The 9902-nt window shown below is 43.1% G+C and overlaps 1 long non-coding RNA gene across 1 annotated transcript; it reads left to right on the top strand.

Annotated features, from left to right (window-relative positions):
- Positions 1-2138: 2138 nt before the first annotated feature.
- On the top strand, positions 2139-8165 carry LOC143738817 (uncharacterized). The gene is made up of 3 exons (XR_013204033.1): positions 2139-2325; positions 7834-7877; positions 8090-8165. It is a non-coding gene; the product is annotated as an uncharacterized LOC143738817 (long non-coding RNA).
- The last annotated feature ends 1737 nt before the right edge of the window (positions 8166-9902 follow it).

Genomic DNA, 9902 nt, shown 5'->3' with positions numbered 1-9902 from the left:
CTCTCCCTCCACCACCTGGGTCCTCTCTCCCTCCACCACCTGTGTCCTCTCTCCCTCCACCACCTGGGTCCTCTTTACCTCCACCACCTGCAAAACGCAATTCAAAACGTAAAATTAAAGGTCAGATTTCAGCTATACTAATTAAATGTGGTAAAAGTCTGGCTTCAGTGCTACTACACCAGCTGAGTGCTATCACCACCACTTCTCAGGCAGTGACAACTACTGACGGTTATTTCTTTATAATTTTGTATTATGCTGAGTCCTCTCTCCCTCCAGCTCCTGGGTCCTCCTCTCTCCCTCCAGCTCCTGGGTCCTCCTCTCTCCCTCCACCACCTGGGTCCTATCTCCCTTCACCACCTGTGTCCTCTCTCCCTCCACCACCTGGGTCCTCTTTACCTCCACCACCTGCAAAACGCAATTCAAAACGTAAAATTAAAGGTTAGATTTCAGCTAAACTAATTAAATGTGGTAAAAGTCTGGCTTCAGTGCTACTACACCAGCTGAGTGCTATCACCACCACTTCTCAGGCAGTGACAACTACTGATGGTTATTTCTTTATAATTTTGCATTATGCTGAGTCCTCTCTCCCTCCAGCTCCTGGGTCCTCCTCTCTCCCTTCAACACCTGGGTCCTCTCTCCCTCCACCACCTGGGTCCTCCTCTCTCCCTCCACCTGTGTCCTCTCTTCCTTCAACACCTGGGTCCTCTCTCCCTCCATCACCTGGGTCCTCTTTACCTCCACCACCTCCAAAACGCAATTCAAAACCTAAAATTAAAGGTTAGATTTCAGCTAAACTAATTAAATGTGGTAAAAGTCTGGCTTCAGTGCTACTACACCAGCTGAGTGCTATCACCACCACTTCTCAGGCAGTGACAACTACTGACAGGTTATTTCTTTATAATTTTGCCTTATGCTGAGTCCTCTCTCCCTCCACCACCTGGGTCCTCTCTCCCTCCACCACCTGGGTCCTCTCTCCCTTCAACACCTGGGTCCTCTCTCCCTCCATCACCTGGGTCCTCTTTACCTCCACCACCTCCAAAACGCAATTCAAAACCTAAAATTAAAGGTTAGATTTCAGCTAAACTAATTAAATGTGGTAAAAGTCTGGCTTCAGTGCTACTACACCAGCTGAGTGCTATCACCACCACTTCTCAGGCAGTGACAACTACTGACGGTTATTTCTTTATAATTTTGTATTATGCTGAGTCCTCTCTCCCTCCAGCTCCTGGGTCCTCCTCTCTCCCTCCAGCTCCTGGGTCCTCCTCTCTCCCTCCACCACCTGGGTCCTCTCTCCCTTCACCACCTGTGTCCTCTCTCCCTCCACCACCTGGGTCCTCTTTACCTCCACCACCTGCAAAACGCAATTCAAAACGTAAAATTAAAGGTTAGATTTCAGCTAAACTAATTAAATGTGGTAAAAGTCTGGCTTCAGTGATACTACACCAGCTGAGTGCTATCACCACCACTTCTCAGGCAGTGACAACTACTGATGGTTATTTCTTTATAATTTTGCATTATGCTGAGTCCTCTCTCCCTCCAGCTCCTGGGTCCTCCTCTCTCCCTCCAGCTCCTGGGTCCTCTTTACCTCCACCACCTGGGTCCTCTCTCCCTCCACCACCTGGGTCCTCTCTCCCTCCATCACCTGGGTCCTCTTTACCTCCACCACCTGCAAAACGCAATTCAAAACGTAAAATTAAAGGTTAGATTTCAGCTAAACTAATTAAATGTTGTAAAAGTCTGGCTTCAGTGCTACTACACCAGCTGAGTGCTATCACCACCACTTCTCAGGCAGTGACAACTACTGACGGTTATTTCTTTATAATTTTGCCTTATGCTGAGTCCTCTCTACCTCAAGCTCCTGGGTCCTCCTCTCTCCCTCCACCACCTGGGTCCTCTTTACCTCCACCACCTGGGTCCTCTCTCCCTCCACCACCTGGGTCCTCTCTCCCTCCACCACCTGGGTCCTATTTACCTCCACCACCTGCAAAACGCAATTCAAAACGTAAAATTAAAGGTTAGATTTCAGCTAAATTAATTAAATGTGGTAAAAGTCTAGCTTCAGTGCTACTACACCAGCTGAGTGCTATCATCACCCCTTCTCAGGCAAGTAAATAAGCTAATTCGTGAAATCACCTGTGTTAAGTGCAATACTTGGGAGGACGTTCAGTTTCTGAATCCAGACTTTTGCAACTCTGCTTAATTTTTGACCTGTTGAACAACATACACTTTGTCTAACCTATTTTATTGTCATTTTTAGAATGCAGAAAACATGCCAAACAGACCATCTACAATTATTCCGACATTGTGGATAAGCGTGTTGTTGGTGTAAGTATTTTTTCATAGACCTAAGTTGCATACTTCTATGTTGCTCTCGGTTACAGTTGAGAAGCACAAGAATAACTGATCTAAAGTCTTTTGCAACAAAGTATGAACATAACTCGAATATAATATTGAGGGAATGCACCGACAGCAATCTGTAGAAAAATATATTTCTGTAGCATAGCAGCTTTTTTGGCGTTTTGATTTTGGCCGCTCAGAAAATGGCAAAGTGCCGTTCGTCATGTTATGAGGTTATGTGCCATTGAAATGATTTTGGGAACGTTATGTTAAGGTCTAAAAACTGTTATGGGTGCCTTTAATGGAGAAATCCAGCGAGTTTTCACTTAGAGCTCTGTTTCTCGCGGTCACCGAGTACTGTCGGTACGAAAAAAGGGAAACTTGTGACAAAGGGATAATTGCTCGAGTTACTATGGCCAACAGCTAATCCAACCAGGCATCTACAGCACTACACTCTAGGGGCATGTCCATGAGCCCCCATGTACATTCCCACAGAGTGTAGCGCTGTAGCTGCTAGATGTAGCAACTCGAGCTAGGCAAAACCGATTGTTTCCGGGTTTTTTTTCGTACCAACAGTACTCGTGACCTCGAGAAATGTATATCTGTGTAAAAAATTGCAGGTTTCCTCATTTAGGTTCAGAGAATAAAGTAACATACTGTTCGTAAAACATGTAGGGTGCAAGTTGAGAGCATATTTTGACGATAGTGCATGTGAACTGTGGCCAGAGCGAAGTAAGACACACAAATTTGGCTGAGTCAGGCTGAGGTTAATTAATTAAAGATTTGGTTAAAGCCGACCAACAGTGGTTTTGACCAAATGGAATGTGTCAGACGATATTACAGTAGTATTTACAATCTCAATATTGTTCCACATCTGATCTGAATACTTTTTCAAGGACTAATTATAAGGGTCTTGTTTTGCCGTGGTTTTGTTTCTCTGCCTAGTGTTGTGTTCCATCATGTCTGCACCTCTTGTGTTACCTTTGTTTACTTACTGTGTCCTATTCCATGTGTTCCTTTTAGTAGGGAGGTTAAGTGACTTTTGACTTCAAGTCATGATGCAAAGGTCCCCTTTGGTATGGAAGTACCTTAGGGCCATAGAAAAAAATCTATCCTAAGACACAAGTGAGATCACATTTTGTATCTTATATGCGCACATTTTTTAAAAATGTCCGCCGACCATACTTGAGAGGCCCATATCTTTGCTTCTGTTATAGCTATAATGACAAATTTGGTATCAACGGGTACATTTTTGTGGTCAAGGAGTCCAATAAAATAGGTTCCAAGACTAAACAACAATAATGTTGTCCTTAACATGACAATTGGAGGTGAAGTATGCAATTTTTTATTAAAAAACGCATGCCAAACACACAGTCCGTTCACAACTTAATAATTTCTTCGTTTAGGTCTGCTTCGCATGTGCCCTTTACAGCACTGGCTGAAGACGCGGGTCCTGCGTCGAGCATGGGCATCCGGTCGTTTACGTCTCAAGGTTACTCAGAACTGTGTCACAGCTCTGGAGCCCTGGAAGGCGGTCGACTGGTATTAGACAGGTGTAAACCTGGGAGTAATCTCTAAACTGATAGTGGTTTCGACAGACGTCTCCAATTCGGGCTGGGGCGCCCTCTATGAGGGCGTACCGACTTTTGGCCTGTGGTCAAGCCAAGAAAAGAGCTTGCACATAAACTGTCTAGAGATGAAGGCGGTCGAGAACGCCTTGCGGTTCTTCCTTCCCCTTCTAAAGTGCCACCATGTCCTTGTCCGCATGGACAACATGTCGGTGGTTTCCTACATAAATCGCCAGGGCAGTCTGAGATCACGGAACCTTCATGCACTGGCAGAACGCATCCTTGTATGGGTTCAGCGCAACCTACTCTCGCTGAGAGCGGCGCATGTGCCAGGCCATCTTAATGTGCGTCCAGACAGGCTGTCCAGGGACAACGTTCCCCCAGGGGAATGGTCCCTCCACCCTCAGACAGTTCAGCTGTTGTGGGACACCTTTGGCACAGCAGAAGTCGACCTCTTTGCGTCTCAAGACAACGCTCAGTGTCCAATATGCTTCACAAACAACATGGACGCGCTGGCCCATCACTGGCCCAGCCGCCCTCTCTATGCTTTCCCTCCGATCATGCTGTTACCACAGGTAATCAAGCGTATAAGGGAGAACGGTTCCTGTGTACTTCTAGTAGCTCCGTTCTGGCCGAACCAAGTTTGGTTTCCGGGGCTGATGAAGCTTCAGAGCTTGCCTCCGTTGCCTGTCCCGTTGAGGAGAGATCTCCTCTCATAGGCCGGGGGTACGATTTGGCACCCACGACCTGAGCTTTGGGCTCTGCATGTGTGGGCTATCAAAGGGTACCCGTCAGTCTCCCCGACGGAGTATTAAACACGATTACGCAAGCTATAGCGCCCTCTACTAGATGGCTTTGTGCTTCCAAGTGGTCAGTGTTCTCAGGTTGGTGCTCAGCTCGCAACCTGGATCCACAAGATAGTGGGGTGTCGGAGGTTCTCTTCTTCCTACAGGAGCTCTTGGATAAGGGTAGATCCCCATCCATGCTCAATGTACATGTGGCGGCTATTGCTGCGTTTGTCAAACATTCACATGGCCAGTCACTGGGTAGGAACGACCTTGTAGTCCACTTCCTCAGGGGAGCTAGAAGGATGAACCCTCCTCGCCCCCCCTTGGACCTTTCCTTGGTCCTGGAGGCCATTAAGGGTGCCCCTTTCAAACCTCTACAGTCTGTTGACCTTAAGTATCTCTCATTGAAAACAGCCTTTCTGGTGGCTATCGCCTCAGTCAAGCTGGTGGGTGACTTACACGCACTTTCTGTTAGCGCGTCGTGCCTTGAGTTTGGGCCTAATGACTCCAAGGTCATCCTCAAACCAAGACATGATTATGTCCCCAAAGTACTTGCCACTCCTTTCAGAGCACAAGTCTCTGTGGATCTGACAGCGGATCTGACATTCTCTCGTCACAGGCGATTTTTGAGATTCGCCTTCGAGGGCCAGGCATATCAATACACAGTTCTACTGTTCGTCCTGTCCCTGGCGTCCTGTATATTATGATGTGCATGAACGCTGCTCTCGCGCCCCTGAAACTTCAGGGCATACAATTTGAACTATTTGGACGATTGGCTGATTCTAGCTCGATCTCATTCAGAGCTCATAGAACACAGGACCATATTACTCGAACACCTCGAGAATCTTGGTCTCACAGTCAATTGGGCGAAGAGCTCGCTGTCCCCCAGCCATGAAATATCCTTTCGGGGCACAGAGCTGAACTCGCTGTCAATGACAGCGCGACTATCGCCAGAGCGCATACTGAACATTGCGGCACTATAGTCCCGCTCAAGAGATTTCAGAAAATGCTGGGCCTCATGGCCTCATCATCATCAGTACTCCATCTGGGTCTGCTACGCATGCGCCCACTGCAGTGGTGGCTGAAAGCACGAGTGCCGTCTCGAGCTTGGGGCTCCGATCTGTTTCGCCTCAGGGTCAATCAGAAATGCGTCGCAGCTCTGAAACCTTGGAAGGCGACCGACTGGTACTGGAACCACCGCCTCTTCAATCTGACATTCTCTCTTCGGATCTGACAGCGAGTCTGACGTGAATCTCCTTTGCCTGGTTAGGGCCCTTAGAATTTACGTGGAATGTTCGGCTGCTTTCAGACGGTCAGGACAGCTATTTGTTTCGTTTGGTGGCCGATCTAAAGGTTTAGCCTCCCATTTTTATATCCCCATATCATATAAACTCAGGGCGCTCGCTCTTGGGTCAGTGTTGTGGTAGATTTAGCACGCACAGCGTTTTAAATTGGATTCCCGTAGCCTAAGCTAGCTTACGCAACATGAGAGTACTCTCGTAAGAGAACGTCACGTTTACTAACGTAACCTCGGTACTCTCTAGAAGAGGGAATGAGTGTTGCGTAACCCTGTCGTGCTTGTGCTACCATCTGGTTTCGCTTCAGTCGATGAAAACCAAGGAGCATCTTATCGAGCTCTGGCTTATATAGGCATAAGCCACGCCCATTCGCCCACACGCCCACTCATTGGTGCTTACGTCACGTGCAGTGCCTCGATAGGTTGCAGCAGTTGCCGCATAGCATCCAATAGGCGCGCGAGCTGCCTCGCCTAGGTCTGCTAGCTGCAGCAAGTGTGTTTTAAATTAATAAAAATTATAAGGATCATTTTTGGCTTCAGTATTCTCGAGAAAAGAGGTTTTCCCTCTAAGGTTTTTTTTCCATAGTCAACTAGCTAGCTATTTATTAGTTATCTAACATTAAAAACATTATACGAACCTCGAAGTGTTAACCTGTCACCTCTGACCTTCAACAGCTGGTTGGTGCAGATGGGATGTGTTGTTGCAGGAACTGATATGCTATAGGCTACTCCTGACTGGTCGAAATCTCATGCTACTTAGGACAAATGTAATGTACAGAAGTAGCTGCACTGCTTAAATACAAAATAAAAAAATTTTGAACGAAAAGATAAGTAAAGTCACTCTGATGACAGTTTTTATGTGAAATGTGCATATTTACCCCCAATTGTCATGGTATGGGGATTTTATTGGATTCCTTGACCCCAAAAATGTACACTTTGACACCAAATTTGTCATTATAGCGATAACAGAAGCAAAGATATGGGCTCTAGAGTATTTTCGGCGCATTGGCGGCCATTTTTGAAAAAACATGTTTATTTCTGATACAAAGTGTGATCTCACTTGTGTCTTAGGATAAATTGATTTGTATGACCCTAAGGTACTTCCATACCAAAGGAGACCTTTGCATCATGACTTGAAGTCAAAGGCCTATTTTTTGGGCTTAACCTCCCTACTATTTATTTATCCTTGCCATGTGCTTCTGTTCATTATCCCTATCTCCACCCCTCACCTGTGCCCTTCACTAGTAATATATCCTTGCATAAGTGTATAATATACAATACAGGGTGATAACACACAAAAAGCTACTATCAGTGCAATGCTATCACTTATTGTCTTACTATAGGGTGGTATACCTTGCCAAAAATGACTATGAGACTAGACCTTTTCCCCTCAGATGGTACCGACTAACTCCTCCTTCTCAAAGAATACTACTCAAGGATTTTGAGCAAAACAGATGTAATATATTACATATGAAATTATATTAGTCGTCGCTGAATCACGTTTAATCTAGAATGGTTTCCAAATGGGATATAGCCCACTGTGACAATGCCAAAAATGACCTTGATTTAATATCTGATAACTATGATAGGCCTACTATTGTAATATTCTATCCTCGTCTGGTGTTGGTATTAATTGGAAAGACATGCAAAAAGAGATGAATGAACTCAACTGAATAAATTAACTGACAACACCGAAAACATTATCTATGTATGTATTTTGTACCCTATGTTTAAGAATAAAGCGACCACTTTTGAGCGCACTCCTTTCCACTTGCATGTTCTGCATGTTGTGCTCTTGCAAATATGTTTAAAGTTATGGTTTTCTTGTTTCATCTATTTTCAGGGGAAAGAAGAAGTCAGGGTGAAATGGACATCTTGCGCAAAATGGTAAGTCCTACCCTGGAAACAGATGTACATACAGACTATATGACCGTCAATGAGGTCATTTTGAATTTGTTTATTATTTGTCTATTTGGACATTCACTCTCAGATATATTTTCATCAGTTCAAAAGGACCAATACATAGTTTTGTATTTGTTTTCAATGTAAGTGTTTCAGTTGTCCTATTAATAACCTTTTTTACATTCCTTTTTGGACAGTGGGAAAGAATGGCCTGACTCGTGGGAGCCAGCAGAACAATACCAATGATTGGCATCTATTAATGAAATATTTTATTTTTTTGTTTCATCTTCTCAAAAATTAATAAAGTTTTTTTGTATTTTTATATTGTAATTGTTGGTCAGATCCGAAATAAAAATGTATTCATGTCAACTTTTGTTCATTGATTTGGATATTTTCTTTTATACTTTGAATGTTTCAATACATTAAAATCATTACATATACATGTTTTTTGTGTGTTATTGTTGAAAGAAAGCAATAGGCTTTTAGAAAATAAACCTGTAAAAATAAAAGGTGCCTGGAGGAGCCTTTTGCGGTTCTTCACTTTGCCACACTGGCGGAACTGTCTGTAGATCCTCTAGGAACCCTTTAAAAAGGGGTGGTTCTCCGAGGAACCATACAGTTTTCCTGAGGAACTCTTATATAAGGCACTGTGTGGAACCGCTTTGGGTGCCTCCAGGAACCACATAAAAAATGTTACCATTGTTTACCATTAACTTCTACAATAATAAACCAACTGAACAAAATACAAAATAAGAATTGTTTATTACATATTTTAGATCCATTTTAATACATACACTTCATGCACTTGGGAAAAAAAGCTATAATAGATTAATATCAATGAATACACACAAACAAACTGTATAAGACATAAGCAACATGAACAATCAACCATGTATATACAGTACAATAGGCTATACAAGAAAAGACATCTCAACAAAATGCCTGGAAACACATATGTTTCATGTAATAAATGAATGAATTTTTTATTTATTTTGACTAATTAAAAATGTCCATCTTCACTTAACTTCACCTAACTCTAAAAAACAGAATTTCTTTGTATTATCATTATCAATATTATTATTGAAACAAGTTAAAGTGTTGACACTATTCCAACCTAGATATCTTCAAGTATAAATGTTTTGGTACCAAAAATAATGAATTAATGAATTAACTGACCCTCTATGGAATTTGTCAAATTTCTGGGGGGCCATACATAAAATTGGTGATTTTTGTACCTTAAGCTACCCAATAAGAATTGCTATCATGCATTTTTGTGGTCCAGGGACATCCCTCTGTTGAATAAAAATAGAGAGCAGCATTGGTGCCCTCTTATGATACTAATTTCTGAAATGTGGGGGTCTGCCTCACGGACTATATGTCATAACAAGCAGAAAATATTTTCAATTTTAACAGAGTTGAGGTGTAGTAAAATTATCTGTTGTTCTGTGAATTTTCACTGGTGAATCCCAGTAATTTCAATAAGAATCAACACGATCAGCAATTTCATGTGTTGTCAAAAATTTCACTATCAATCATTGGTCACAAGCGCGTCACAAGTTGGTCACAAGTTGGTCACTGGAATTCACTGGATTTGACACACAGAAAGCTGCTTGAAAAGTGAATCCTTTATGAGCTGTGCGTCATACATTATGTCGTTTTTTTTTACTTTTTTGCCTGTGTAATTGCACGAAATTCACAAATGTGACCGCACCTTTACTTGCTGCAACATAAAATGCAATCAATAACGAGCCATTTTACCCCGCCCAAATCTGAAACGCATATCAGATGTAAATTTTCGCCAGTTCTGACGCGTGTGCAAATTTTCGTGAGTTTTCGTGCATGTTTAGGCCCTCAAAAATTTGATTAATTTCGGAGAATAATAATAATAAACAGAGCACATCATCACACCACCGGTGCTCGGGCCCTAAAAAATCTTCACAAGGGACATGTGAGGTACTTAATTTAGATAAGTGAAAAGATTATTGGCACCAAACCTGTGATATTATTTTT

Source organism: Siphateles boraxobius, unplaced genomic scaffold (assembly GCF_051911475.1).
Source record: "Siphateles boraxobius isolate OS27281-9 unplaced genomic scaffold, OSU_SipBor_1 154, whole genome shotgun sequence".
Lineage (NCBI taxonomy): Eukaryota > Metazoa > Chordata > Actinopteri > Cypriniformes > Leuciscidae > Siphateles > Siphateles boraxobius.
Note: the sequence above shows the minus strand (reverse complement) of the source record. Positions and strands in the feature narration are given on the sequence as shown.